The sequence below is a fragment of the Panthera tigris genome, chromosome B1 (assembly GCF_018350195.1).
Source record: "Panthera tigris isolate Pti1 chromosome B1, P.tigris_Pti1_mat1.1, whole genome shotgun sequence".
Taxonomy (NCBI): domain Eukaryota; kingdom Metazoa; phylum Chordata; class Mammalia; order Carnivora; family Felidae; genus Panthera; species Panthera tigris.
In genome coordinates this window covers 152,450,161-152,476,849 of record NC_056663.1, presented here as the reverse complement: position 1 = coordinate 152,476,849, position 26,689 = coordinate 152,450,161, and the positions used below count along the sequence as shown (strand labels likewise).

Here is a 26,689-nt window from a genome sequence, read left to right as displayed (position 1 = left end):
AGTCAATAAACTATTGGAAGAAGATGGGTCCACAAAGGATATTTGATAAGCCATGATAGAGAAAAAAAAATGTAAAAAGATGGAGTGGTTACATCAATAAAGTAGAAGATATTAAAGAATCAGTGAGTACAATATCCAGTGATCCTGAGAAATCAATAGACAAGCAGAACATTTTCAGTGGAATTAACAATGCAAAAATAATTGGCTATCTTTTTAAAAAATAATTGTCCATCTTAATCACAGCATCGTGCAGTGCTATTTCACAAATAACACTGTATGGGTTTGATTACTAAGTAGGAAATTATAAAGGAAATATAGACTCCTATTTAAGAATATTATCAGTGAAGAAAGACCATATAAGAGATGAATGAAGAGGAAAATTTTACCATTGTTATTTGAGATGTTCTATTTTTATATTAAATCAAAGAAATATAAAGATGAGGCTGAAGTTAATGGAAGAGGAGTGATTCCGAAAGCCTAGAACATGAGGAAAGAAGAGAAATCACAAGCTAGACACAATTAAGGTACATACGTGTGAATACAAAAACAAAAACAAAGCAAAACAAAAACAAAACAAACAAAAATTATATGATGGTGGAATTGGGTAGTTGAAAATTAAAATGGAATTGTATGTCAAGAAAAGGAACTAATGCAAGTTTTGCTTATCGTTATTGATCTTCTGTAAATTATCAAATTTCCCTTGGAAAATTAAAACAGAACGAGCTGAGAATATGCTCATGATGTTAGGATTGTAAAATTAATTTAAAAAATTGGATTAGCAGATGAGGATCTTTAGAAGAAGTTAAAGGGAGGCAAGGTCGTCACTGACTACTGAGGAGCACTCAAAAGAAGTAAGAATATATCAATTCATAATGTGACATCTATATATGTATATCATCTATATCTTTATACATATACATTTTCCATTTGGTTGTCTATTTGTGAATTTATTTAGTTATACATTTACTTACTACTGATTTATGCTTATTTGTAGTTATACTAAGGATAGTGTTTATAAGAACTGAAGGCCATATTTTACTTGATCCAAAGCTGAAGTGTCTTATGGTGGAGAAAATAAGTCTATAATAGTAAGAAGAAAGAGGATAATGGAAGGTGAGTGCAATAAAAGGTAATGAAAGTGGCGGAATCGTCAATTTGTTGTGTGTGTAGGCCATGGCTTCCCCTCCTCCTTGACAGCTTAGATTCTTCTTTTTCTCCAGGGTGCTCTTTTATTCACCTCTGTCACATTTCTCTGTCTTCATTATACCACTCCCACTGAAAGCCTAAGAGAACAAGAAAAAGAGAGGGAAAAAACAGAAAGAAAAGAGAGAAGAAAGAAAAAGAGGAAGGATTGAGAGATGAATAACCTATTTTGAGGAAATATACAAATATTCAAGATCAGAAATTCTTATATATTGAAGGTTTAACATGTTAAGTAGTTAAAAGTGAAGTCCTGAATTCAAGTGCAACTGTGATGATATAACCCTGTACTGAGAAAATACAGGAATAATAAGGATTAAAACACTGAATGAATGTAGTTAGAAAACTAGTTGAAGTGTTACAGTAAAGTAACAGAAGTGATATTTTGCAGTCATCTAAAATCATAAAATGTGTTAAGTACTGTAGCACATTCTGGAGCTACATCTCTGAAACAATATACAATTTTCTTACTTTTTTACATTTCCTATTTCTTTAAAATGGTATATAATCTGCAAGAGAAATTATTCAAGAATATTCATACTGAAATATTTGGAAGCATTTTGATGATTTGGGAAAATAAAAGAGATTATTGAGAATGATAGTCTCTGAAAATTATTGCCTAATACAGATTTTCATGGGTAGACAGGAAGTAAAAAAGGAAAGATAAATTAAGAAAATAAGGGAAGGAGAAAAAGAAAGAAAAAATGTAAATCTACGAAAAATAACAAATGATCACAGTTGAAATATGCAAAAAGTTTTATATTCAGTTACTTAGAAATGAGACACACTGATGTATATATTGTATATGCCACCTGTTAATAAATATTTAATGTCCAATGTGAGCTAGCTGGGGATTGCTAGTGGAGGTGTCTAGCTAAAGCAAAGGGTAATAATGAAGAATGCAAGGTAGATAGTCTTTGGAAGGAAGAGATTAAGAGCACAACACACATTTCTCCTGTCATTTGCAACTCCATGTTTAACTCTTCATATCATTTTAAATGTCCATTCAAATGTATTCACTTGACCAGCTGTTTTAAGTTTAAAACTGGGATTCTGTTAATTCCACCTGTGGAATCCTCCACATCCACTGTTAACACTTAGCTACTCTTCTGCAGCAGTTAACTCTCTGATTATGAACATGACGACTGAAGAGACATGATAGTCAAAAGCCTGTCTTTTATCATGGTGATAAAGGATTGTGCAATATTAATTTTTTGAAAAAAATCGTTGATTAAGCTAACCTTTATTTTAAAATCTCAATGGTCTGGTTGTTTGGTATCTTGTTTTGTTTTGTTTTCATAGGTTTGCTTTTTTTTTTGCTGTTATTTAGGGGAGTGGAGTTTCGTTAGTTGGAGAGTTTTCCTTACAGAGACAAAAAAAAAAAAGCATGAGCTTAAAAAAATCACTTAAAATCTTGGCATTTTAAATTATAAAAATGAGTGTGTAGTGGAGTGATGTTCTCTAAAATGTTCAACAGGAAAGCTTCAGAAGTAAATATTGTTCATTTCATTAAATTAATTTTGTCACAATTTAATCGTATATTTTATTACTATAGAGCATTTATAAGTCCTCCAAATATACCTTTAATTGTGTCATATTTCCATATATAGAAAACACCGAATGTCACAGCTATGTGGGGAAACCTTTGTCATATCAGGTAACTTGACTTTAATAAAACTCAAGAAATATAAGAGTAAGAAAAGAACTATGAAATATAAAATACAATAACTAATCGTTGCCCATAGACGACAAAAACAGACACACAGATCATGTTAAAACTAAAATAAAAAGCTCTTGCCGCTCACTAACTTGAGGGCAACAGTTTACCACAGGCAGCATATGTATATTTGTTAAGTCATATATCAGCAAAGCTCGGTAAGCAGTATGTGATATGTGCAGTTTTCTATGTAGATACAAAGGACGTGATGTACATCACCATTTAACTGTGATGGTTTATAAAGCAGTTGAGCTACCAAGTTATGCCACTCCTACTTAAAATAATATAAAATAATTGGCTTAGTTTAGTGGCATTTCAAAGTATTATACTGTGTTCACATTACGGTGTCTTAATGAATAGAATACTGATAATCAGGAAAATGATATGCCCCTTTACTCAAATTGATAGGCAATAATTCATGAAGAATCACCAAAAATGAAGTTGCAAGTCACATTTTATAGTAATTAAAATAATCTATATTGACATGAGAGGAAATTGCCACACTAGTCATATGCTTAATACTGACAAGTACAATTTTTTTTTTCTGTAAGCCTTTAATAAAAAATAAGGAACAAATATATATGGAATATTTTCTGAGATAGAGAAATCAATGGATATAAAACAGGCATGCCCTCAAAGACATTTCTCTCTAATTATGTAGTCAAGATATACACCAATGTTATCTTTAAGAAATATAGGATTCTAGGAAAAGGTGGAAGAAATATCACAGGACAATGTAGATAGAGTTTATCATTAATAATTTGTAACGATCTTTTTTTATGTAACCTTTAAATGACATGAGATATAAACACTGGTGGAGATGTATTGGGAAGGTCTAACAGAACAAGTGGGATTTGTTTGCGAGCTCTTAAAACAGGAAATGCTTTGTGAGTTGGAAGAAGTGTTTAGATACGTGAGAAATACTGAGGAGAAAGCTCAAAGGTACAAAAGTTCACATTGTAGTCCAAGTTGTTAAATAAATCAACTGCTTCGTGTTTAAAGAAGCAGTGTGTAATGGAACCGGATATTCAGTTTATGGCTTTCCTTTGTGAAGTCCCAGGAAATGTAGTCTAGGAAATGTTAATCATTTTCTAGACTTCACATACATCTTCATAGATATATATATTTATATTTGATCCTACAGTGTCACAAAATTCAGCTATGGCAGCACTGCATTCCTTTTCCTAAAACATCCTCTTCAATATAATATGCTGTAAAAGATAATAAAACCCAACTATACATTAATTTATTCATTAATTTGATATTTACGAGCTGTCATTTTGATAGATACTGTAAGTATACAAATATTGTGACTCAATAAATTAGAAGCATTTTCGTGTTAGAGTGGGAATGCAAGGGAACAGTATATCAACTCTGAATCAATAAAGGTCTCAGAGATGTGCTCCCCCATGATCAGTCTTGAAAGCATATATTACCACACAAGGGATATTGACAAGAATACATTCACAGCATTGGTCAGTGACTGAAAATAGAAAGAAGATTACAGGATGTCTTCAAAGTTAACTGTACTACTTTGAGATTCAGAGAAATTCGGTGTTATTGAATAAAGGGAGTTTTAAGGTAAGAGAATTAGTTCTAAAAATAATTACCTTTCAATTATGTCTTCTTTTAATGATAATGAAACAAAGAGATATGAAATTCTTTATTCAGACCTGAAATAATGAATGATATATATGTTGTCAAATAATGTTATCTGTACTTTACATTGAAAATATGTTTAGATTAGCATAAATATATGCAAATATAACAGTCATCTACTTAATAGCTTAGTTAGCTTATATGTTGAGGTTTGGGCAAATAAAAAGATCTAACCTTGAAAAATAATTTTAGAACTAATTTGGATATAGACGAAAATCAGTAAGAGGCAGGTCAAAATGTGGACTTTATTTTCTGATAAACCTGATTACAAAAATTGTCTTCATCCTTTCATATATTTAGTTACCTTATTTTTAAAGCAGACATAGATTTACCCACTCTGAAACATACAAAACTACAACACTGCTGATCGATTCTACAGGAGCAAGCAAGCCCCTTCAAATATGGCCACAAACCCACCAAAGGCAAACAACCTAAAGGAAGACTGATGAGGTATTGTGATATAGCTACCTAATTCCTTACCACAAATCCACTCGTATAATTCATTCCTGTGCCACTAGGGAGAAAGGCGTGAGAGGGTAGGACATGAGGTCAGTGGGGTAAATCTAGTAGATGTTCCTCCAGATGAGAATATAAGTATGGAACTATCGTCTTCTTTCACATTATAAAAGTAACCTTTAAAAAGAACAGTAATGGGCACCTGGATGGATCAGTCAGTTAAGCATCCGACTCCTGAGTTTGGCTCAGGACATGATCTCAGTCATGAGATCGAGCCCCACATCCAGCTTTGCCTCTGAACTGAGTGTGTAGCCTGCTTAAGTCTTTGCCTGCCCCTCCCCCACTTGTACACACACACTCTCTCAAAAAAAAAAAAAATTGAAAAACAAAATAAAAAGAACATTAAAAATAAAAGCAGAATGTAAGACAATTATTTGCAACTGGGCCTTTGTGCATGCTATTGCTTCTCTCTGAGATTCTATGACCTTGTCTCTTTCCACTTGACAGACAAACATCATTTACTAAGGGAAGATTTCCTAGGCAACCACCACCCTCATCCTGCATACATACGCACTTAGAACTCAGTTTGGGTATCGTTTTCTCCCTTTTGTACATCACAAACATTTGATTGAATAAATGTCCCCGTTGGCATTTACATGTACAATAGTGTTTTAGTTTTTCTGTTTAGTTATTTATTTTTCGAGGGGGAGGGCAAGTCAGGGAAGGGCAAAGAGAGTGGGAGACAAAAATCCCAAGTAGGCTGTGTGCTGGCAGAGCTGCCACGAACCGCGAGATCATGACCTGAGCCAAAGCCAAGAGTCTGACACTTAACGAAGTCTTGAGCCACCAAGGTGCCCCTACGCACATAGTGTGGTTTTTTAATCAGTGAAATTCTAAGCTGCAGGAAAGAAGAAACTGAGACTTTTGCTCCATACCCATTCAATTACCAAAACTAATAGATTGCCTGACAAAGAGAAATTTTAAAGTAAAAAAATTGTAAAGACATATTAATGAAACATTCAATAATACAATATTAAAATTCATTTTCCGCAAGTTAGGACAACATAAATAACTGCAAACTATATTTTTATGTCAAAATTGGCCTTTGAAGTATTACCAACCATTCACAATGACAGAAAAAATAAACTGCCTTATGATGAAGAAACATGGATGAATCTAAGGCATAATGATGAGTGAAAGAAGTCGGATGCAAAAGGACACCTACTATTTCTGTTTATATGAAGTTCAAGTAGAATGCAAAATTAATCTATGGTGATTTTGGACAAAATACAGATTACAGTGGAAGTAACTGCTGAGAGGAGGCTTGAGGAAATCTGTGATGCTGAAAAGTTATTTACCTTAGGTTATACATATGTAAAACTTCAACAAGCTGTACATCTAAAATTTGGATACATGTTGCCTATAAGTTATAACACAATTTTTAAGTTAACTTTAAAGAATGAAAGATTACCTTGGATAAACTTGGATATTTTCAATTCCGTATGAATTTAAAATCAACTTTTCAGTTTACACAAAACCATCAATTTATAACAGTACTATATTGAATCAAGGAATGATATTTAGGCAGAATTGACATATTTTACAATATTGCACAGAATCAACATTTAAAAATGTATAATAATTAGTCTTCTAAGCAATGCACTTGATGCCTTCCTTTAAATTTTCTTCAATTTGATTAATAAGTCTATAATTTTCTGTCTCGAAATCTTGCATATATTATGTTACTTATATACTTTTTTGTTTTCAAAGCTATTGTAAGTGACACTTTTCCTAAAACTATGTTGTAATTGCTTATAGTTATTGGGTATCAGTAAATTTATTTTCATATTGAACCTGTACATTATAAATGTACACTAATGTACTAAATGTACAATGTTACACTATTGGATTATCTAGATAGAAAATTACACCATTTATAAACAAAAATAGTTTATTTCTATTTCTTAAACTTTTAATTTCCTTTTATCTTATTTTATTGTCAATGTACTTCAACCCAGTGTTATACTGATGCAGTGATAATGGAAATGCTTTTCTTATTTCCCATTTCAGTGGAAAATACTGAAATTATATATGCTGGAGGGGCGCATGGGTGGCTCAGCCAGTTTAGGGTCCAACTTCTCATTTCCATTCAGGTCATGATCCCAGGGTAGTGGGACCCAGTCCCACGTCGGGCTCCACACTGTGTGTAGAGCCTGCTTAAGATTCTCTCTCTCCCTCTGCCCCTCTCCGCTGCTTGCATTCACTCTCTCTCTCTCAAATAAAAAATAAAAATAAATAAAAATAAAAATCATATATACATATATGTATATATGCATATACATATTAGACTGTTATTAGCTGAAAATAAACTTAGAATTGTTAAGTCTTCTACATAGAGTGATTCTTTTATCATTATGAAACATCCTTTTTTATCTTTCATAATGTTTCTTGCTTTAAAATCTACTGTTCCCTTGTGGGAAAAAAGTTATAGCAGATCTCTTTAGCTATTGTATATATGCTATATACTTTGTCCTTTTACTTACTTTGTAATACTTTGTGTCATTATTTTTAATTTGTACCTTCTTTTAAGGTAATGTGCATTTTTTTTTTTACTGACTTGTCAGTCTCAACCATTGATTTCTTAATGGAAATATTTGTTTTTGTTTCTTACAATACAATGTAATTGTTGATGCATTTGGATTTATAAGTTATTTTGCCATCTATGTTCTAGTTGTTTTATTTATTCATTTGCCTCTCCTTTTTGGTCAGCTATTAAATTAATGTTTGTAATATTTTATTTATATATATATATATATATATATATATATATATCATCAACTAGCTAATCCTATACTATTTTATTATTATTATAATGATTACCCTAGAGATTTCTACATACATCCTTGTCATATTGTAACTAAAATTATTATTTTATCACCTACTGGTCAATGTGAGAAATTGAAAGGTTACCTCTTATTTATTTCTCTCTCTTTTCTGATAATGGTGCTTTGTCTTATTCCTATGTATATTTAAATTTCTCAAGATAGTATGGCTATCAGTGTAGACTATATTAATTTAATACATATATTTAACCTTTGTATTTCTATTCATTTCTTCTTGCATCAATATGGAATAATTTTCCTCTGACCTAAAAAATTGTTTTTTATGTTTTCCATTGTAATGTTACACTAGTGACACATGTCCTTAGTTGGTTTTTCTAAAATTGTATTTATTTTCTCTCTTATTTAAAGAAAAATTTTGCTGGGTTTAGAGTCCCATGTTGGCATTATTCTTTTTTTCAGCATGTTGATGACATAATTTGATAGCTTTCTATTATTTATGCCTTATTTTATTTTTACTGGTAAGTAAACTACCATTCTTACATTGTTCTTTGCTTTCTAGCTACTTTTAAAATTTTGTTTATTTTATATCATCAGTTTTCATATAATACGCCAGATGTATTTCTTTTTAAATTTGCGGCACTTTGTAAAACTTCCAAAAGCTGAATATAAAGCCTTTTTTCAATTTTGGAAATTTTTTTCCAATTTTTCAATTTTTTTCAATTTTTCAAATTTTGGAAAATTTTCACAATTATTCCTTTAAATATTTTTCGTATCTATTATCCTGTATTCTTTGCAGACTCCTTATGAACCCTTCTATTACTATTTAAATTCTTATAATAATCATTTATTTTAAAGCATAAATCTTATTCATCAATCACTTCTGTATTTCATTCTACTGTCTTATTTGAATTGCTACTGTTTTATCTTTCTGAAAATCTCATTATTTCTTATTGAATGCTGGGTTATTTTTGTTTCCAAAGAAAAAACTGAGGAACAATTTATGGTTCTGCTGAGGTTATCTTCCAGAAAGAAGTTAATATTGCCTTTGGAAGCAAGTTTAATTATGGTTGATCATCTTAAACTAGTTAGTTTAAACCATCTTAAACCAGCTCTCATTAGGGCTTAGTTTTGCTGTAGATAAGGTCATGTCTATTTCTCATTCATGCTTACTGCTATGCAAGTTTTAGAAGGGCCCCAAAGAAGAGACATGGTATGTTTAACCAGGCCCCTCTTAATTGACAATTCTAAACTCCAATTTCACTGCTGCCCTACATAACTCAGGATAGTTCAACTTAACTTATAAGGTTCTCATTAACGGCTTTCTTCTCATACTCCTACAATTCAGCTGTAGTTTTTTGGGTTCGCCATTTACTCAAGAGGAAAATTAATGCCAAAAATGTGTTTAACCTCTCTGAGTTTCTAACTCTCTGGGATCTTGATCAATAGTCCAAGGCTTTGGTAACCTTGAAGAACATTTGTTTCATACAGTCTAGTCTACCATAGCTGAAAGTGGAATTCTTTATAATGATAAAAGAAAAAAAAAATACTTTCTGAAATTGTCTGAATATAGCAGAGCTGAATATTTAAATATATAACATATTAAATATCATAAGCTAATCCATTTTCTTACTTGCAGATCAAAAAAAAGGTTTAACAGTAGATTCATATGTATGATGTAGGAAAAATACAACACAGTAACAATAACAATAAAACATGCAACATAATATTGTCATGCCTCTGTATCTTTAAACTTCATTATTGCCTAGATCTGGATGTGTGTTGTGTCCCTTTCAACACTTGGTATCATGGGCTGCATATTTCTGAGATTATCATCTAGAAATATCATCATGTTTTGTGTTTCCTATAGTATCACCTTTTAGAAAGTTAACTCTTTTATGTATGTTCCCAAAGTACTTCTTTATTTGTTTTCTTGTTGTTGACATTTCAAGTGTTTATTTAAATTCTAGTTAACATATAGGGTAATATTTGTTTCAGGTATAGAATTTAGTGATTCATTATTTACATCCCAACAAGTGCCTTCCTTAATGCCTATCACCCATTTAGCCCATCCTTGCCCACTTCCCCTCCAACAACCCTTAGTTTGTTCTCTATGGTTAAGAGTCTCTTATGGCTTGCCTCCCTATCTCTTTTTCTTTTTTTCCCCTTCCTCTATCTTCATTTGTTTTGTTTCTTAGATACCACATATGAGTGAAATCATATGGCATTTGTCTTTCTCTGACTGACTTATTTCACTTAGCATAATACACTCTAGCTACATCCACTTGCAAATGGCAAGATTTCATCCTTTTTGATGACAGAGTAATATTCCATCACACACACACACACACACACACACACACACACACACACACACACACACCTCACCTTCTTTATCCATTCATTGGTTGATGGAAATTTGGGCTCTACCAATAATACGGCTATTGTTGATAGTGATGCTATAAACATTGGCATACATGCATCCCTTCAAACCACTATTTCTGTGTCCTTTGGGTAAATATCTAGTAATGCAATTGTTTGGTCATAAGATAATTCTATTTTTTAATTTTCTGAGGAACCACCATACTGTTTTACAAAGTACTTGTTAACACATGCATCCACTAATGCATTTATCCCATTGATCAGAATTTTTTCATTGCCATCCTTTTGTTTTTTGTTTGTTTTGTTTTGTTTTCCTGCTAGATGATGAATTCCTCTAGAATAGGAATTATCCATCAGAATAGCAGAGACATCTATCACAGTGAAAAATCAGGCACTCAGTATAATTACTGATTCTTAAAACAGGATCCACAAGACACCAGTAAAAAAAAAAAAAAAAAAAAAAAAAAAAGCTCGTAAGTAAAATATCAGACCAGGAATTTAAAACAACAATGATTAATATGCTAAGAATTCTAATGTAAAAAGTACACAATTTGGAAAAACAGATAGTTATGTATAGAGAGAGATGAAAATTCTAATAAAAGAATCCAAAAGAAATGCTAGAAATTGAAAACAATATAACAGAAAGAAAGAATGCTTGTTGCAAAAAAAAAAAAAAAGTATCTTCAATAAAAACATTTATCTTGAATGGGGAAAAAAAATTCCATAGAGAGTGAGCCCATGATCTTGGATGAAAAACAAACAAAAAATTACACTTTATTTTCACTAATGTCTAAGTGAAATTTAGTATTTTATTTAGCTATACATATAGGTAAGAAATGTATTAGTATTAGCAGTATCTGTGATTTTGTTACCACTAAACACCCAAGATAGTTTCATAGCAAAGTATGGGGTTTATTTCAAGAAATTTTGAAATATGATTTAATGTCCCTGCTTTGCAATGATGGTAATTATTAATAAGTCACTAGATCATTTTATTTACTATTTTAATGGAGAATGATAGACAGACAGACCAAGTGATCAATAGGTCAGTAGATAGAGAAATAGATGACTATTTCAATAACAATATTTGTAATTACATCTATTTTAGATATTTAAAAATATTATTCTAAGAAGATGGTCCATAGACTTCCCAAGAATAAAGAGTTCATGACAAAGATGTGTAAGTACCCCTGGAAAACATGTTTTTTGAAGAAAGAATATCAAAAATGCTTTATCGGTGTTAGACAACAATTTGTTTTCATTTATATTAAAAATTAAATATTTTTCACAGGATATAAATTCTGTTTTAGTATAGCTTGCTTATTTAAAAAAATAAAAATTAACTTTAGCATTCCACTACTTATTTGGCGCTTTGAAAACAAAATTTAGGCCATGGTATTCACTTTCTCATGGATGATATGATTACACATTCAAAATGACAACTTTAAGCAGAGAAAGTCCCAGAAAATTCCATGTGTTAATTTATTTATTTTTTGGCTTGCCTAATTTCCAAGACAGATTAACCCAATAGTGAAAGCTCTTATCTCTTAAACTATTCTATTTTTAAAAATGAAAAAGAAAAGTGGAAGTCATATACTGGGCAGTTCTGTCTCTCTCCCTCTCCACCTTCTCTCCCACCCAATAAAAAAATACAAGAATGTTGGTTAAATATTCCTCAGACCTTATGGCCTTAATTCAAGAAGGTATTTAACTGCACTAACACCAAATAAGAAATTTTATCCAATTAAACTGTGAACTGAAAAAAATTAATAATAAAATAATGATGAATATTTTCTTAAAACATTTGTTTTCCAATTGGATCATAACCATGCAAATCCAAAAACCTACATAAAAATAGAAATATTTACCTGTAATGTTAAAATTTTTCTTATTCGTTATTCATTTGATAAAAACATAAATACATCCTAGTTCAACCCAGTAATTATAAAAATTTCAAGATTCACATCGAATATGAATAAAATGGTGACTTAAAAATGATACCAAGTTACACATATTTTAATCAGACCACAATTCAGTGTATTCAAATTAAATCACACAGAACGTGTAATCTAAAAATGGCCAAGAAAAAAATAAAATTTACTTCAGAAAACAATTTTCTTTCAACTTTAGACTACCAAAATAAAAAAAAAAGGAAAAGAAGAAAGAAAAGATAGAAAGAGGAGGAAGGAAGGGAGACAAAGCAAAAGCAAAAATCAAGTGCTGAATGGAAAAAATATATTAGTATTTTCTTAACTATTTACAGGAATTGCAACTTTAATATCTTGAAATTAACTGGTCAAGGCCTGTATTTGTCAAGTCCTTTACAGTAAGACATACTTTACTGAAGAACAGAGCATTTTTCTAGAATCAATTTTCATTTATTAGTGGGTTAATAAGGAGCTTATTGTTAGTATTTTCTCTTCCGTAGAGGTATTCTTAAGAACTAAGACATTATGAAGAACTAAGACATAATGATCCTAACACTTGCTTTAAATGATGATGAAGCTAACTTTATTAAGACCAAAAAAAAAAAAAAAAGGAATCAGATTCATGTGTAGAAAATATTTCTCAAAGATATTAGAATTCCAATGCATACTATGCATATATGTGAAGCCAAAGGCTGAATTGTTGCACGTGAAGTTCCTTTTTTCTATTATAATATCTTATCTACAAATTGGATATGGTCATGTGTCACATAAATTCTGAATAAGAAGCTAGAATGTCAATTTTATCAAAGTTCCATCTGATTACAATGCAGAATAGCTTTAAGCAGAGGCCTTTGGGGGCCCTGCTTCCACTAATAGAGATATGGATAAATTATAAGCTTGCTTGCTGCAGAACCCATAACTTATACAGTAGTCTCTTTTGTAACAGAAGCACTAGAATAGAAATGAGATTTCACAACAATTTTTTTAGTATATCAAGGTTATTACATTGTGTGATTAAACTCATGTAAAATTAACAATCAAATACATTTGTTAATTAATTGTCAACGTTAAAAGATCCCCAACCCTCTCACAGACAAGACTGCCCATGCAACATAATCATAACTAATCACAAACGCCCAAATACATTGTTAATGTTTTACCCCAGAAGTGGAAGTCTTTAGGGGCTGAGCTAGGAACCTGGGGAGGGTTTAGCTTCCCAAAGAATAAAGAGGAAAAACACCCAATAAAGACAGTTTGTGTCTTTCTCATCTATTCTGGCCAGAAATGTGAATGTAAGGCCTAAGGGATAAAGGAGACTCCAATAACATGAGAATAAAGTTGTATGCTAATAACTGAAGGACCTAGTTCTTTGACAACAACGTTGACTTGGAATACCAGGTTTAAACTCTTAGCCTTTAACATCTTTTCACTTATAAATAAACCCATCAACTGTTTCTTAAATTTTTTTAATGTTTATTTATTTTTGAGAGTGGGGAGAGACAGAGAGAGGGAGACACAAAATCCAAAGTAGACTCCAGGCTGGCAGCTGGCAGCACAGAGCCAGGCACAGGGTTCAAATTCACAAACCATGAGATCATGACGTGAGCTGAAATCGGACACTTAACCAACGAAGCCACACAGGGCACCCCCCCCCCAATATCTGCTTTTAATTATCCTTAGTGGATTAGATTTCTAACATATAATTTAAAGATTCACTTATTAGTCTATCATGTAATAGATCTCATAAACCATAGAAATTCTGAATTCCATAATCATGTATATTAAAGTACCTCAAATATCAAATAATTAGATTTATTGCAATCATGCTATACTTAAGTCCAAATTATATAAAATAATAATGATGTTAATAAAGACTTTATAATTAAATATACATACACATATGTAACATAACACTGCTTGCCATTTTAAGTACCAGCAGTACCCATTAAAATAGCAACTTGTATACATAAAAACATTTCAAATTCATATACAATGCCACTTCCTCCTTAGAATTATGTTTATATCCTCATTATCATTACATACACTTTATTATTTTATAACATATGTTATAAATATTAGAAATTCTAGGACAAATTTTCTTGCTTTAAAGTATCCATTTAAATAAAAATAAAAAAAATAAATGCTATACATTTGCTTAGCATTCTCAAATATTTTAAAAAATTCTATTCAATGCATGATATTTCATGAAATTTTCAGTTAATTTAAAAATTGACCAGTAGTTACAGATGGATACTATTTTTCATTTTGCTCCTAGACACATTAATCAACCAGCAGGCATGTTGGGATCAATCAATTGCATCAGTTGTGTTCATTCATTTTTGTCCTGCCATTCATTCCATGGCAGCAAGGAGCACACTGTGTAATTGAATTTGGTTGAAATCTAATATAAGGGCAAACTGTGACACAGTAGCAATAATCAGTTTGATTCAAAAATTTTAGCAGTAATTTTTGTTTTCTGCGTTCAGCAAAAGGAGTATGATATTTTATTCTGTATACTATCATAAGTGAGAGCTCTGGGGAAAAGGCACACAGCATGCTTTAGGACACATCAAGTGATCATAGATTCTCAGCTGAAAAATTAGAGATGGTTAGAGGAAGGAGAGTACTAAATACAATAAAATGTGTATAGAAAATAAGGGAATAAAGCTAAGGCTTCGAGGATTTCTCAAGATATATAAGAAAGTTTATGTCTTAAAATTTTCTTGTTAACTATACTGGAATTAAAAATATTTTTTCCATAAATACAGTCATGAATTTCGAGAAAGTTATGTGATACAATAAAGTTCCTTGTTTTAGAGATTTGGAGATTCTGAAAATTATATCTATACTATATATCTATAAGGCTAAGGCTACATCCATATTTATACATAATTGTGTTTAAAGCAAAGCTTTCTCTAGCTCTTTTTTTAAAGTTAATTTTGAAATGTGATCAAAACTAGCCTATGTGAATGAGAATAATCATCTGGAATTATTTGGTTTTATATTTTAAGAAAGTAACAAGTTTTCTCCATTCCACTTCTAGTCTAGTCTTCTAGTCTAGTCTAGTCTTCTAGTCTAGTCTAGTCTTCTAGTCTAGAATTAAAGTAAATTTTTGGAGAGATTTGAGTCTACATATTCTACCTATTTATAAATTTTCCATCATACATTCTGAGTTACATTGAAATTTTCATTATTAATTTTTAAATGCCATTTCCTGTATCATTATGATTTTCCCTTAACTAGGTAACTGAAAAAGTTTTTATCTCAAAATGATAAAGACTAAATTCAGAGACAAAAGATACTCAGACAAGTTTTTCCTATGGCTGGTTTCAATGGAAAACGCTCATTTTTTTCAGTTTATTTATTTTATTTATTTTTTGTTTCAAGTTTTCATTGAAATTCTAGTTATTTAGCATATAGGGTGATATTGGTTTAGGAGAATTTAGTGATTCATCACTTACATATAACAGCCAGTGCTCATCACAAGTACCTTCCTTCATATCCATCACCCATTTAACCCATCCACCTGCTAACCTGCTCTCCAGCAATCCTCAGTTTTTTCTCTAATTAAAAGTCTCTTTGGGTTTGCCTCCCTCTTTTTTTCCTTTTCCTCTATGTTCATCTGTTTTGTTTCTAAATTCCACATGAATGAAATCATATGGCATTTTCTTTTTCTCTGACTTACTTTGCTTAGCATAATACATTGTAGCTCCATCCATGTCATTGCAAGTGGCAAAATTACATTCTTTTTTATGGCTAATATTCCAGTGTGTGTGTGTGTAGACCACATCTCTTTATCCATTCATCAGTAGTTGGACATTTAGACTCTTTCCATAATTTGGCTATTGTTAATAATGCTTCTAAAGCATCAGGATGCATGTGCCCCTTTGAAAATGGTAAATACCTATTAGTGCAATTGTTGGGTTGTTCTATTTTTAGGGTAGTTGTATTTTCAGCTTTGTGAGGAACCTCCGTACTGTTTTCCAGAGTGGCTACACCAGTTTGCATTCCCACCAACAGTATAAGAGGGTTTCCCTTTCTCTGCATCCTCGCCAACATCTGTTGTTTCCTGTGTTGTGAATTTTAGCCACTCTGACAGGTGTGCAGTGGTATCTCATAGTAGTTTGGGCTTGCATTTCCCTGATGGTGAATGAGTGGAGCATCTTTTCATGTGTCTTTTGGCCACCTGCATGTCTTCTTTGGAAAAATGGCTCTTCGTGTCCTCTGCCCATTTCTTAGCCGGATTATTTGTTTTTTGGGCATTGAGTTTGATAAATTCTTTATACATTTTGGATACTTAACTCTTTATCACATATGTCATTTGAAAATATCTTCTCCCATTCTGAAGATTGCCTTTTACTTTTGTTGATTGTTACCTTCGCTGGGCAGAAGCTTTTTGCCTTGATGAAGTCCCGATAGTTCATATTTGCTTTTGTTTCCCTTGCCCCCAGACATGTGTCTAGTAAGAGGTTGCCTATGGACGATTCAAAGAGGTTGCTGCCTGTGTTCTCCTCTAGGATTTTGATGGTTTCCTGTCTCACATTTAGGTCTTTTGTCCATTTTGAATTTATTTTGTGTATGGTGTAAGAAAGTGGTCCAGTTTCATTCTTCTGCATGTTGCTGTCCAGGTTTCCCAACACCAATTGTTGAAGAGACTGTCTTTTTCCCATTGGATAGTCTTTCCTGCTTTGTTAAAGATCAGTCGACCATATAGTTGTGGGTCCCTATCCCGTCACTTTCAATCTGCAGGTGTCTTTAATTCTAAAATGACTCTTGTCAGCAGCACATAGGTGGGTCTTGTCTTTTTATCCATTCTGATACCCTATGTCTTTTGATTGGAACATTTAGTCCATTTGCATTATTGATAAAAATTTAGTGCCATTGTATTACCTATAGTCCATGTTTCTGGAGATTTTCTTTTTGTCTTTCTAGTCTTTGTTGCCTTTGGTCTTTCTTTCCCAGAGTCCCCTTTAATATTTCTTGCAGGGCTGGTTTAGTATTCATGAACTCCTTTAGTTTTTGTTTCTGAGAAACTCTTTATCTGTCTATTCTGCATGATAGTCTTGCTGGATAAAGTATTCTTGGCTGCATATTTTTACCATCAGCATGTTGAATATTTATCTCATGCCTCTCCCTTCTAGCCTGTCAGGTTTCTATGGAGAGATCCACTGCTAAACTGATTTTTCTTTCCTTGTAGGTTAGGGATTTCTTTTCCCTTGCTGCTTTAAGGATTCTTTCCTTATCTCTGTGTTTTGCAAATTTTAATATGATATGTCTTGGTATTGGTCTGCTTTTGTTGATTTTGATGGGAGCTTTCTGTGCCTCCTGGATTTAGATGGCTGTTTTCATTCCCAGATTAGGGAAGTTTACAGATATAATTTCTCAAATAAACATTATGCCCCATTTCCCCTTTCTTCTTCTTCTGGAACTCCTATGATACAAATATTATTATGCTTTATGAAGTTGCTGAGTTTTCTAAATCTACTTTCATGATCCAATATTTTTCCTTTTCAGCTTCATTATTTTCTATAACTTTGTCTTCTGTATCACTTATTCATTTCTCTGCTTCCTCTATATCTGTGGTCATTACGTACAGTCAGTTTTGCATCCTGATCATAGCAATTTTTTTTTTATTTTGCCCTGACTAGTTTTTAGGTCTTTTATCTCTGTGGTAAGAGACTCCCTGGAGTCTTTCATGCTTTTCTCTATCCCAGCTAGTATCCTTATGATTGTTGTTTTAAATTCTGGTTCAGGCATATTACTTATCTGTATTGATCAGTTTTTTGGGGGGAAGAATTCCTGCATCTTGGCATTTTGCCTGGGTTTCTATCTTCTGTGTGTTTGAAAGCCATTTACGCTTCCTGCTCCTGAGAGAAATGGCTATATTAAGAGGAATTCCAGAGCCTGATGCTTCACGAAGTGTTTCTGGTATATGCCATGTGCATTCTGGTGTTGTGTTTTGGCTGCTGTTTCCCTCAAGTCAGTCCTCTGCAGAGTTTCTCCTTGACCACATTGGAGAGTGTTTGGACCTTGTCCAGTGTTTGGTGAGGTTTAACTAGGTGTGTTTTGGACTGCTTGTTAAAAGAGGCTATATCCTATTTCCCCTAGAGCTGAAGCTTTGTACCACTCTATGGTCAGTAGACTTGGTGGGTGCAAGGGCTTTGTGCTGGTCTCCTGGGGCAGGGGCATGCTGCACTGATTCTCAGACACTTTGGCATAGTTAAAAAAAAATAGCACCTGCAGAGCGCAGGGCTTGGTCTAAGTGGTCCAAGCCTCCACTGGCTGCTGTGCCAAACAAAGAGGTGAAGTCTGTCCACGTTGATTGTGTCTGCTGCTGTTCAGGAAGCCCTCACAGAAGACTGAACCATCTTTCGCCATTTGTCCAGACTTCCCTCAGATCCTTGCCTTCATCTTGTCTGTGTCTGAGCTGTTTGCTCACCTGATGGCATAGTGCTCCTGTGTTTTATCTCAGGCATGCAGGCTGGATTTCAAAATTCCAAATTTTAAGGACCCAGTGTTCCACAGAGTAGTGCTGATCCTCAGCAGGAGGGTTTTGCCGCATTGTGACTAGTGACAGTCTGAGAATGGCATTCACATGAATGCACACGGGCTTGGAGTATATGGTAAAGTGCAGCAAAAAGCCTGGGTCCAGGTTAGCTGCCCTCAGCAACTGCTTCTGCTCCTATGCTAATAAATGGGGAAGCTCAGTGGTACCCACTATCTCTTTGTCCCTGGAAAGTCAGTGCCACTTCTCCCAAATCCACTCCAAGAAGGGGAACTGTCTCTCCCTGTGTGACCTAGAGGTCCTCAGACCACACTGTCTGCTCCTGGACCTCTGCCCTCCTTATCCACTGGAGAGAACCTCTTTGCCTGCCAGGATCCACCCTGGCGATAGACGAACTTTTAAAAAAACTTCAGCCTTTAGCTCCACTGCTTTTAAAAACTTGTTATTCACATCCCCTCTCATTTTCCCAGTCAAGGTTTTGGGGATATGTTTTACGTGTGCAAACTCTGTGCCCTGCTCATACACTCTCGCATGCTCTCTCTCTCTCTCCTCTTGCTGATCAGGGCGCCCTCCCCTGTGTAGCACCAGCAGTTCTTTTCTCCCTGAAATCATGTCTCCACACCTCCTACCTTCCACAGTGTGCCCTCTTTTCTCCCTCTAGTTGTGCAGTTTGTTCTCTCAGTCCTCAGATCGATTTCCTGGTTCAGAATGATTTGATATATAACTAGCTGTGTTCAAGGGACAATGTAATCATAAGGTCATCCTACTACTCAAACATCTTAATACCTACACTCTTTGCTTAGCACTTTTAACTCTAGAAACCACCCTGTGCCTGTTTCAGAATAGGTGTTCCAAAATGTATCTAACAAAGAAAAGCGAAATATATATATTCAGTTTCGCTTTTCTTGGTTAGAAAATATATACACACTCTGTTGTTATTGTGTAGAGTGTTTTGCATAGACTTTTAGGTCTAGTTGGTTTATAATATTGTTAAGTCCTCTATTTCTTTATTAAGCTTAAGCCAGGATGTTCTATCCACAATTGAAAGTGAGAAATTTAAGTCTCCAACTATTATGGTACAGCGTTTTGTTTCTCCTTTCAATCCTGTCAAGTTTGCTTCATATATTTTAGGACTTTGTGTCTATATGTTTAAGTGATTATATCTTCTTAAATAGTTGACTTTTTTTTCAATGTGTAATGACCTTTTTGTCTCTGGTAACAATTTTTGATAAAGTCTGTTTTGGGGCGCCTGGGTGGCTCAGTCGGTTAAGCGGCCGACTTCAGCTCAGGTCATGATCTCGCGGTCCGTGAGTTTGAGCCCCGCGTCGGGCTCTGTGCTGACAGCTCAGAGCCTGGAGCCTGTTTCAGATTCTGTGTCTCCCTCTCTCTGACCCTCCCCTGTTCATGCTCTCTCTCTGTCTCAAAAATAAATAAATGTTAAAAAATAAAAAAAATTAAAAAAAAAGTCTGTTTTGCTCAATATTGATATATCTACCTAAGGTCTCTCTTGGTTACTGTTTTCATTGAGTATCTTTTCCATCCTTTCACTTGAAACCTACTTGTGTCCTCGAATCTGAAATATGAGTTTCTGGTGTACAGCATGTAAATTAATCTTTTTTTTTTCTTCTGCCAATCTCTGCCTTTTAACAATAAGTTTAATATATTTATATTTAAAGTAATTACAGATAATGAAGGAATTATTTCTGTCAATTTGTTGTTTGTTTTCTCTCTATATTTTTTTTTTCTTTATGGTTGCTTCTTCAGTTTCTCCAGTAAGTCCTTCTTCTGTGCTTTTTTTTCATTGTTCTATTTTGATTTTGTCTTTAGTTAGTTATAATTTTAGTTCAGTTTAGTGTTTTTTGTTTTGTTTACCAATTACCACTGAAATTATAGTTAACATTCTAAATTTGTACCAGTCTAGTTTGAAACAATAACATCTCAACTTTAATAGCTTGTGTTAACTGCATTCCTGTCCACCTCTTCTTTTCCCCTTTATGTTATTATTGTCACAAATTACAGTTTTTGTTGCCACAAATTTAACCTGTACACTGTATTTTCATTAGTATAGATTCCCATTAATGTAAAATAATAATTAGTATTTTATTCATTTTAAGGCATATAGGAAACACAAAGAGGGTTAGAAGCAAAAAAATATATATAATGTTAGTTCTTATATTTACCTAATTAGAGATCTTTATTTCTTCATGTGGCTTGCAGCTAACACTTAGTATCCTCTTCTAGCATGACAGACTTAATTTAACATTTTATATGGGACATTCTATTAGCATCAGACTCTACTGGCTTTTGTTTACCTGGAAATGTCTTGAATTCTTCTTCATATTTGTAAGATAGCTTTGCTGAATATAGAATTTTTGGTTGACAGTTTTTACTTTCAGCATTTTAAGTATGTCTTCCTCCTTCCTGGCTTCTATGGTTTATAATTTTTAAAAAAGCTATTAATCTAATTGAAAATCTCTTGTATCCAATGAGTCACTTTTCTCTTACTGCTTCCAAGATTTTCTTTGGCTTATGCTTTGGGCATTTTGATTATAATGTGTTGCAGGGTGGATACCTTTCTCTTTATCATGCTTGAAGTTCCTGATCTTGAATATGTAGCTTCATGATATTCATAAATTTTAGGAATTTGGGGGCATTTTTTTATTTAAATATTTGTCACTGCTTATTTCTGTATACTTTATGAATCTTCCATGAGTGTGTTGGTGTGTGTGAAGAGGTTCCACAGGTTCCTTAGGCTCCATTTATTTATTTTTTTCATTTTTCTTTCTCTACCTTAATCTATGTGATTTCAATTGCCCTATCTTCTAGTTTGCTTACTCTTTCTTCTACCTACTCAAGTCAGTTATTAAATACCTCTAAATGAAAATTTTATGTCAACCACTGTATTTTTTGAACCAGAATTTCTATTTCACTTATTTCTATAATTTCTTTCTTCATTATTGATATTCTTTACTTTTTAATTTTCTTGACTTCCATTATTTATTTGTCCATAGTTTCATTTAGCCTTCTGGGCATATTTAGGATTGTAACTTAACATCTTTGTCTATGATGTTCAATATCTGAATTCCTCTGGGACAGTTTTTGTTAATTTCTTTCTTTCTTTCTTTCCTTTCTTTCTTCTGTGAACGAGCTATGTCTCCTTTTTATATGATTTATAATTTTTTTCCTTGTTGAGAACTAGACATTTTGAATAATATGATATCTCTGAAAGTCAGATTTTCTGCCTTTCCCAGGAATTGCTAATATACCAGTGGAGTGTTTCAGTAGTCCATTTGTTAGTGACTTTTCCAAACTGCTTCTGCAAGGGCTGTATTCCTTGTTCTGTATGGTCACTTATCTCTCTTCTGTTATCTCTATAGTCAGCAACTGACCTGACAGAGATTTCCTTCAATTCCTGGGAATAAGGAGAGAGAAAGATAAGAAATATTCTGGTTTTTTTTTTTTTGAATTCCCTCTAACAGTTGTTACCAAGAATGTTAGTTTAGACTGAGGAGGCAGAAACAATGGGCATTTCTTGTACTAGTCCCTCAGTGAACCACCAGGCAGATCAAAACAAATAAACTTGATCCTTAGAGGATAAAGTTCTATTGCCCAACCTTGCACCAGCAAGCCACACAGGAATTCAAGCCAAATCCCTCATAGCTGCCTGCCATGAGTCTGGGCCTTGGACGATAGTAGTTGCTATACTAAATACTGAAATTAACCAAAATTTACCAACTTTTTTCTTCATCAAGTACTCCTTTTGATGCTGGAAGTGTTCAACTGGAATCAAAGGTTTTAAAATAGTTGATTCTGATGATTCTTGCTTATTTCCTGAATTCTCGCTTCCAGGGGGTTGTGATTCCTGGAACTTCCTACTCTGTCATCATTTATTTGATCTTTTTCAATATTTATGTAATATTTTCATTAATATAACAGAATGAGCAATATTACATTTTGTTTTTTTTCTTTATGTTTTTATTTAAATCCAGGTAGTTAACATACAGTGTAATATTAGTTTCAGGTAATATTACATTTAAAAAAATAAACTGATTTTAAAATAATTTGCCTGTTTTTAAATTAGCACAATGTAAATATTAAAATAAAATAACAAATAGCCAAATTATATTAACAGCCATTCTCCAACATAAGAAGAATTAGTTCCTAAATGTTTCAAGGCTACATTGTATACAATGTTTTGTTTATAGTCTTTATAAGTATTTTTGCACCCATTTTGAAAATGGGTTATTATTTTCTCTTTTTTCATATATCTCTTCCCCCATGAATCCAGATTTTCAAATATGTTACTAGATCCACATTTAAAGGTATTTTTTTTGTTTTTTTCTATAATTATGAAGAAAGTAAATCTCACTATATTGAAGTAAAACCTGATACCCACCCTTGATTCTTTTTTGTGTGTTTGATAACTTTATCTGCTATATTTAATACTAGCCTTTTGTTGTTGTTTTTTCTAGGAATGTTTATGCATATTCAAGTTACCAGGATCTTTAATTTTTTAGAACTATATGGCTGTTGACCATAGAAATGGGCCCCAGACAGGAAATATAATTCAAGTTCATATAATATCTTTTGCTCTCAAGACTGTGGATATTGCCTAAAATTCTGGCTTTAAAAGTGATTTTAGAAGGAAAAAACAAGTTTGTATTTTTTCCGCTATCAGTGGCCTCCCTTCCCACCCCTTCCGTGCCCTCACTTCTGTGGAAGCCAGAAAAAGACTGTAGTTTTGAGCACCAGTAATATAATTAGCATATATTTTAAAATCAATTATGGTTTTTTTTCTTCCTTATGATAAGATATACCCTGTGATCTGAAATTTAGTTCTCTCATTGGAGTTCCCAACGGAGGGAACTGTTTCTCTGTTTTAGCTTAAAATTTTCTGTTCTGTCCATTTAGGTTCTCAGCACAAGGGGGAAATACATGTATTGTTGACTTACCTATATGGTTCCTCCATAGATTTTGTTTTCTCAGTTGTTAGTTGAATTTTTTTTCTTTCTTTCCTGCATTGCCTATGACAATCTCAGTTTTGCCCTCTCTGCCTTTAATTTGATTTCCATCATGAAGCTTACTCTCCCTTGTTATTTATGTTATGGAACAGATAGTGTTATTTTTTTTAATTTTTTTTTTAACGTTTATTTATTTTTGAGACAGAGAGAGACAGAGCATGAACGGGGGAGGGTCAGAGAGAGAGGGAGACACAGAATCCGAAACAGGCTCCAGGCTCTGAGCAGTCAGCATAGAGCCCGACGCGGGGCTCGAACTCACATACCACGAAATCGTGACCTGAGCTGAAGTCGGACGCTCAACTGACTGAGCCACCCAGGCGCCCTGATAGTGTTATTTTTTAAAATCCATTTTTAGCCATTAAATCTCTGTTTTAATGTATCATTTAATAAAATACATCTCATTTAACATATTTAATATTTGCACATTTTATTAGGTTATTATACCATACAAAGCAAATAGGGAATATTTTCTTATGTTGATTAGATTTTATTTTTATCTTAACTGAATTCTTCTGAATCATGTGTGATGGTTAATTTTATGTAATACATGCTTACACACAATGTATGGTACCCTGTTGTTGGTCAAAAAACAGTCTGGATGTTGTCATGAAGGTATTTTTTAGATGATTAACATTTAAATCAGTAGAGCTACCTTCCATAGTGTGCATGGGTCTCATCCAATTGGTTGAAGGCCTTCAGAGGACAGAACAGAGTTCCACAAGGAAGAAGAAATTCTGCCTCCAGACAGCCTTTGGAATCTAACTTGCAACATCAACTCTTCCCTGAATTTCCATCGTACCCAGTGACCTATAGATTTCAGACATGCCAGCCCCCAGAATAAGATGAGCCAATTCCTTAAAATAGTCTGTCTGCTGATGGATAGTTTGCTACAGATACACGTATATAGGTATATTAACATATATGTACACATGTATATGATGTATATATACATTTACATATTATTTGTGTGTGTATATGTGTATACACACACACACACACATACGCACACATGCATATATCTTCTTGGTTCTGTTTCTCTGGGAAAATCTGACTAATACAGCATATCTCACTCTTTCTCCTCCCTTCCTCTTTTCTCTGCCTTTCCCTTTCTCCTTCCATGACATCAGCACTTTGCTACTAGCTCTACAGATTATTATCCTAGATTAAAATTACTCTGGAATATGACAATCCCTGATAATTATTCAGTGTGTTGTTCAGTGAGCTGCTGCAATAATATAAAGGATTCTGAACTAGAGTATAATTGAGGAATTTTACTTAAACTATTCAATTATAGTATCAGTTTCCTTCCTATTTAATTATAGTATCAGTTTCCTTCAGATTCTGTTTGATTTCCTTAAAATGACTTTTTTTAGTCCTTATAAGGTTATTTCTCCACAGTGCTCTAAGGAATAGGTTTAGGCATTTTGCTACAATATGCCAGAAAAAATTATTTTATACTTTAGCCAAAACTTTTTGAACATATCACCAGATTGTTTTACTTACACAAAATGTGTGATGAATGTGTCTGTATTTGAGTTTTGTGACTAAGTGTGAGAATAAGAAAGTCAATAATAGAATCACTCCATTTTGAAAAAAAATCATTATAAAACACATGACAGCTAGTGTATTTGAAATATTGCCTAATTTACCAATCAGCTTAAGAAATGGAGCATTTATTTATTGAGCCTTTGCTTCTTTAGAATTGTGTTTTAAAATTTTCAAATATGTGGGGTTTTCCTATATATTTATTGTTATCTAATTTAATTCACTTTTGGTCGGATAACTCCATATGATTTTTGCCCTTTCAGATTTATTAAAACTGATTGTTTTGCCTAGCATATGTTCTATCTTGGAGAATATATTATGTACACCTGAAAAGAATATTTAGTGTCTTGTAAATATCAATTAATTCAAAGGGATTGAAGTTAAATAGGTATTTGCAGGTGTGCCTGGGTGGCTTGGTTGAGCAGCTGACTCTTGATTTCAGTTCAGGTCATGATCTCACAACTGGTGATATGAGCCCCATGTCGGGCTCCTGCTTGGGATACTCTCTTTCTCCCTCTGTCTCTGTCCCTCTCCTGCTCTCACTCTCTCTCTCAAATCAATAAGCTTTAAAAACATAGGTATTTGCACATGTGTATCTAACTGTTCTATTAATTGCTGAGGGGGGTGGTAAAATCTTAACTATGATTTTAGAATTGGCTATATCTCCCTTTATGTCTGTCAAGTTTTGTTCCATATATTTTTGAGTTCTTATATTAATTTACATATAAAGTTTATATCTTAGTAATAAATTGACCTTTTGTCATTGTTAAATGTTGCTCTCAATGTCTTTAATACCTCACATTTTGAAAACTGATCTAATATTTAAGTAATGACTTTCTTCTTATTATTCTTTGTATGATACACATAGGATCCATTTTATCTTTATATTTAAAGCACGTCTCTTACAGGCATCATATAGTTGAGTTTTGCTTTTTTTTCATCTGTTCTGACAATTTCTGCATTTGAATTATGATGTTTATTCTATGAACATTTTTCTTTTGCTTTCAAGCAACATTATTGAGATATAACTTACACACAAAATATTCATTAATACTGAGTGATCAGTTCCAAGAGTTTTGACAGATATATACAGTTGCATAACCACTACCATGATCATGATACAAAATTGCCATTACGGTCTCCCTACCCCAATCTAGCAAGGAAAACTTATCATTTGCTTTCTGTCAAAATAGTTTTGCCTTTTATAGAATTTATTATAAATGGAATCATACAGTATGTAATCTTTTATATCAGCCTTCTTTCACTAAAAATAATGCTCTTATGATTTATCTATGTTGCTATATGTAACAATAATTTATTCTTTTAAATTTTGAGTAATATTTTAGTGTATGGATATGTAAAATTAGCATATAAATCAATACTTCAGTTAGTGTATCATTTTGTTGTTTCTAACGATGACCATTATGAATAATTTT

The 26,689-nt window shown here is 32.9% G+C and overlaps 1 long non-coding RNA gene across 2 annotated transcripts in view; it reads right to left on the bottom strand.

The window, feature by feature from the left end:
• Positions 1-931: 931 nt before the first annotated feature.
• LOC122238028 overlaps positions 932-26,689 on the bottom strand; it is a 73,410-nt gene continuing 47,652 nt past the window's right edge. The window contains exons 2-4 of one of the 2 annotated variants that reach the window (XR_006216984.1): positions 21,000-22,099; positions 4,528-4,590; positions 932-1,283 (exon numbers count right to left, since the gene is read on the bottom strand). This is a non-coding gene — a long non-coding RNA (uncharacterized LOC122238028). The remainder of the gene's footprint in view (positions 1,284-4,527; positions 4,591-20,999; positions 22,100-26,689) is intronic. The other variant, XR_006216983.1, reaches the window with a different exon arrangement.